Source organism: Onychostoma macrolepis, chromosome 25, assembly GCF_012432095.1.
Source record: "Onychostoma macrolepis isolate SWU-2019 chromosome 25, ASM1243209v1, whole genome shotgun sequence".
Taxonomy (NCBI): Eukaryota; Metazoa; Chordata; class Actinopteri; order Cypriniformes; family Cyprinidae; genus Onychostoma; species Onychostoma macrolepis.
Genome location: NC_081179.1, coordinates 6,429,267 through 6,435,266, shown reverse-complemented (window position 1 = coordinate 6,435,266; position 6,000 = coordinate 6,429,267).

Sequence of the window (6,000 nt, the reverse complement as noted above, 5' to 3'; positions counted from 1 at the left end):
CTGCCAAAAGTGCTTGAATGGGCATGTGAGCATCCAAGCTGGACCATGGAGCAATGTAAGAAGTTTACCTGGTCTGATAAATCAAATTTTCTTTTATATCAGGTGTTTGGCTGGGCGCGTGTTTACTTGGGGAAGAGATAGCAGGAGTCTGAACTATGGGGAAAGGGCAGGCCAGGGGAGTCAGAATCATGCTCTGCTGGAAAACCCTGGGTCCTGGTATTCATGTCGGTGTTACTGTGGCAAGTACCACCTACCTAAAGATTGTTACAGGTTGCATACACCCCTTCATGGCAATGGTGCTCATGGCAGTGGGCTCTTTCAGCAGGATAATGCACACTTCAAATAAACAGTTTTCTCTGGACAATGTTCTGCTGGGAAAACTGTGGCATTCATGTGGATGGTACTTTGACACATATCACCAACCTAAAAATTGTTGCAAACCACATACACCCCTTTATGGCAATGGTGTTCCTTATTGGCAGTGTCCTATTTCAGCAGGATAATGTTCCCTGCTAGAGTGCAATCGTTCAGGAATGGTTTGAGGAACATATAGAGTTCAAGCTGTTGCCTCGGCCTTCGAATTGCTTGACCAAAAAATCTGATCCATGAAGGCCCAACCTCACAACTGTTGCTAATGTCTCGGTGTCAGATAACACAGAGGTCTTGTGGAGTCTATGCCTTTATGCATCAGAGCTGTTTCAGCAGCATCAGGGAGACCTACAAGATATTAGGCAGGTAGTTTTAATTTTGTGGCTTGCTGATCAATAAATATACTCACACAGACACACACATACATTCATGCATATGTCATTTCTGAGTTGAAATGTCAAAAGTACTAAGTTTACCTTGCAATAAGATAGAAATGACACCCGTTTTCCTACAGAATGTGACTCGATTCACTCTGTGAAGAGTGTCTGTGCCTTTCAGCTGTTATAGTTGTTTCTGCAAATTAAACTGGTATATGAGAAGGTATTTTAGCTTTAAGCGGTAAAAACTTTCCTGTCTGAGATCTTGAAAATCAATAAGAGTCCAAATATTGTTGTTTCCACTCCACTGATGTATTCAACACCATAAACGTGTATAACTCAACTTGATATTCAAAGTCCTTCTTTACAGTACCTTCGTGTTTTCTCTCGCCATCTCACAGAATGAAAGACTAGACCTTTTCTCCTCTCCCCTAGTCAACCTGGACCAGATTGAATGTGTGTGCAAGTATCCGTGGGTTTATTTTAACTGTGAGCTGGTGAAATCAGCCTCTGATAAGCTCTGATAAGTTCTGGGAGGTCACAGCAGTGATACGTGTGCACGGCTCTATCTATCAATTCAACATAAATCACTCTGGAAAATTCCATCTGTGCGTGTGACCTTCAGGGCAACCAGACTTACAAACAAGTGAAAAGCTTTTACATTTAAAGCGAACAGGTTACTATTTTATGACAAATCAACGACTACAAGGGTAAAGGTAAAAATAAAGAATATTGATTTTAAGATATTCGTATAAAATGCGGTTACGAACAAATGTACAGCGTAAACAGTGTCATTTCCCCCCCCCCTGCCACATACAGGTTCACCACCTTGAGTTTGTTTTAGCTGTGATTTCAGTTTCTTGTTTAACTTTTTGTTAGAAACAAATAAAATACTATTATTGAGGCAGATTATAAAACTAAATTAATAAATTAAAAATCATCTATTTTGTGTGTATAAGATAAACGTGTACAAACTTACAAAATTATATGTAATCACAACATCAAACTTCCATTCAGAAACGTTTGTAAGAGCCGTGCTTGCGGAAGTTCTGCTTGACTCTCTTCATTACCGCTTTCTGGGTCTGATTCTGGCTCAAACTGATACGGCAATATTGACACCATTATTTACATTTGACCGGAGCACATGCAGCGGTCGCCCGTGAAGGTAATGGGCGTGAAGTTTCCAGACAATGTGCAGTACTCAGTTTAGCCAATCACAACACACCGGCCCAACTGACCAATCTGAGCCCATCACCTGTTTCTGAGGGAGTGGTTTCAGAGAATCAGGAAGTCAACCGGTCGTTCAAATGACAGAGGAGAAAGCGGCTTACAATAAAGGTGAAATATATGAAAAATAAGGCGTTTTTTAACAAACGAAACACGAAGACATGTTATATTGCACCCTATAAACACAATCAAGCAAAGAAAAAAAGCAGTAAACAACCCCTTTAAATATGCTAAATATGCACATAAAATGTAAACATTTCACATATTTACAATGTACATTATTATGTATAAACAAATTAGCAATCAACATTTTATTAATAAATTAACATTAAACAAAATTAATAAATGCTGTTAAAAATCGAACCTTTTGTAAAGTGGTTTATTGGTTAGAATGAAATCTGTGACCTTGCTGTTGCTTGAGCTGATAAATTATGGCAAAACTAAATTACCAAATGTAGCTAAAACCAAATTAAATCCATTTTTAGTACACAAAAGTGAAAAGTAGAAAAAAAATACAGATGCTTTTTTATTCTACTAGACTCCACAGCATCTCTCTCATGATATTCATGTATCACTGCTTCTGACTGTGAACGGATTTATGTAAATGTGTGAATCAGGCTGATGTTAGTGCAAATGCCAGAACTGATTAAAGACAGACGCCGTTCATAGAGTGTTTAAAGTGCATGAGCGCACCTTGATATCCACCGCAACCCTGGCTTCATCAGCTCCAATGTTCCTCAAAAGCTTATTACCGTTCTTTCAGACGAAGAGTCTGTTATTTCTCTGTGGTCGGAGTCATATTCAGTTGATTAAAAGCAAAAAAGCCTAAAACATTTCTTTTGTTTTTCCCTTAATAAAAGCAGGACTGAGACAGTTCCCAGCATGCCGTTTGCCGTGATGTCAGCGGTTCAGATTACAGTTCAAAAAACCCCTAGAGAACGAGCACTTTTGAGATATGGGTTTTTAGAAAAGCAGAAAAGTGTGTCATTTATGTTGTAAAACAAAATGTGACAGTGTCTTCGAGCAATGTTAACCGCAGACCAAATTTTACTCATAAATTCAGAACTGTTACTCCAAAGTCTCAAAAGAATCTCCCACGGGAAGCCATTGCTCAAAAATAATGATTTTTCCTCCAGGTTTTAGGATGACTAAACACTGAACAGCTCTATTGTTCTAAAGTTTGGGTCCAGCTGAAGCTCACAGTATCGACTCTGCAGCACATTTCCAGGAGCATCTGATGAGAATCAGGTTCTTCAAAGGCTTTAACGATCCGTGGACAGTAATACATGTAAATAGGACAGCCGGTTTCTCTGTTGTTCTGATATTCTCTGAGTTCTGACCCTGGATCTGCCATTCGTTTCTACTGAGACGCACTGATCGTGTGCTGTTGCATACGCAAAACTTTAGCTCTAAGAGAGATGGGGATCTTTTTGAGATCTTCTGCATGGCATGAATTGTTTATTTAGAGAAACTGATCGCATTTGAGAGCACAGACAGGCGTGTGGCCACGTGAAGATTATGTAAGATTAGACTGAACTATTTACTTTTCAGAAATGCTTGTCAGAAGATCCGCACAGTGCCAGATTTTCTCACGGTCTAAATGCTTGAGATCTCTCTGAGAAGCCAGGAACCGTGTGTGTGTGTGTGTGGTTATTAGTGCAGTCAGAAACTCTTTCCAGTCTTACAGTCTTTCCATCTTCTGATAGCTGAATCTCCAGGTGATCATCTCAAAAAAGAGCTGTCAATGTTAATTGAGTTAATTAATGATATAAAAACAGAAAGTGAGATACAGTGTGATGCAGTGTTGGGATGCCCCATCAAGGTTAAACTGATAATAATGACTAATTTGCTCAAATTATAATTATAAATCACGGCTGTTCTTTCAGTTTCTTTATACATTTCATCAGAATACTGCACTTTTCCTCATCTAGTTCCTGATTTATTATAGTTCATTAACCCGCTTTATACATTGAAAACTTCAAAAAGCTTTTCTACAGCTACAACAGTGAAATTCCAAATATTAATCCCAATAGTTCCAAATGATGTTATTGTTTTTCTATTAAACAAGACAAAAGACTGTATTGTAAGTGCACTGATGCAGCTTTCTCATGATTGATACGGATGCCATTAATGTTATTGGAGTCTGATAACCAATTAAATTTGTTTTGTTTCTGCTTTTTGAAACAATAATATTAAAATAATTGTTATACTACACTGATAAATAAGCTGAAAATCAATTTGTGATCCTCCACAACAAAACCTATTTAGAAAAACAGCAGAAATGTATCATTAAAGGTACTGCAACAAGCACTATAATAATAAGAATAATTCTTCTTCTTATTATTATATAAACTTGCATATAATCATCATCATAAATTAAAATAACTACAATAACAATAGTTGTTTTGCTAGATGGTTGTATTCTAGGTGGTCAAAAATGCATTCCTCAGCTTTGTAAATCTGTGACAACCTATGACATTTCTAATTTAAATTTGAAATTATTTCATAATACTACTGTTTTTACTGCATTTTTACAAAGGAAATGCAGCTTACAGTAAAAAGATATGAATATTTGTTCAAACACATTAAAAAAAAAACTTAAATGCATGCACATAGTAAATAACATTTTACATACAGTATGTACAATGTACATTATTATGTTAATAATTTAAATTGAAATGTATTTACCTATGACAAAAAGGCACCTGTGGTCAGTGGTCAGAACATAAAAATGTTCTGGATTGAATTTACAGATTGAACTTAAATTTACAGTTTAAAAACATATTTAATGAATTTTCACTGTAAATTCTAAAATTACATTATTTTACACTTCCAAAAACATTTAACAGTATTGTACTGTAAAATTACATGAAATTTTCCATTAGCTCTACTAATGTCTCACCGTATAAAGTAAGAGAACTTACCTTTACTTACCAACTAACAGGTTTTTACCATAGACTTTTTAAGATTAAATTTGATGTATTTTTTACAGCGAACAATACAGAAAAAAAGGGAGGAAAAAAACATCACAGACATTTTATGAGAACGGAAGCGAAGCACAGGAGGAGAATCCTGTGAAAGGAACAAACCCATGTTTTACAATATGTTTTTATCCTGTGTACAAATAATTATACATCCGACACTCTACCGTACAAATACAACATTATTTAGATTTTTTCTTTTTTTAAATAAATGACCAGAAAAAAAAAAACAAGAGCTAAAAGTGTCAGAGCCATGGAAGTGAGCGGTGCGGCCGGCCCCAGGAGGTAGTTAGTGCTGACAGGCAGGATGGATGGTGTGGCCAATTACACCCATCAGCTCTCCATGCAACATTTATGAAATACTTAATCAGACGTCAGGGGGCTCGTTTCTCTACTGCCCGGAGAACAGCTGGACGTCCTTTCTGCTGTTTAAGAGTGCCAGGAAGAAAGACCACCCAATCCAGCTAAACGATCGAAATACAACCGCACAACCCTGATACCATCAGATGATCCTAAACATGCAAACTGATACAAATAGCGGTACTTACTATTCTGCTGTACTCAGATCAACTCAGCAGTGCTGATCCAAGATCAGTCTGAAGAGGCAAACAGTTCACAGGCCTTCAAAGACATAGTTTAATGTAAGAGAAAAAAAATTGTGGCAAATGTACACTCTCAAGCCATACAAGATGTAGATGAGTTCCTTTCTTCATCAGAATTGGAGAAATTTGGCATTACATTACTTGCTCACCAATGAATCCTTTGCAGTGAATGGGTGCCGTCAGAATGAGAGTCCAAACAGCTGATAAAAAAACACAAGAATCCACAAGTAATCCACACCACTCCAGTCCAAGAGTCTTGTGAAGTGACAATCTGCATATAAGAAACAAATCCATCATTAAGACATTTTAACTTTTCTAGTCCATAATCCATAATAAAGCTTCCTCCAGTAAAAGCAAACAAACAAAAAGTCCATCCCCTGTTGTCCTCTCACATCAAATCCACCCACATATTTGTTAAGAACTGTTTTGGACTGTTTTCACTTT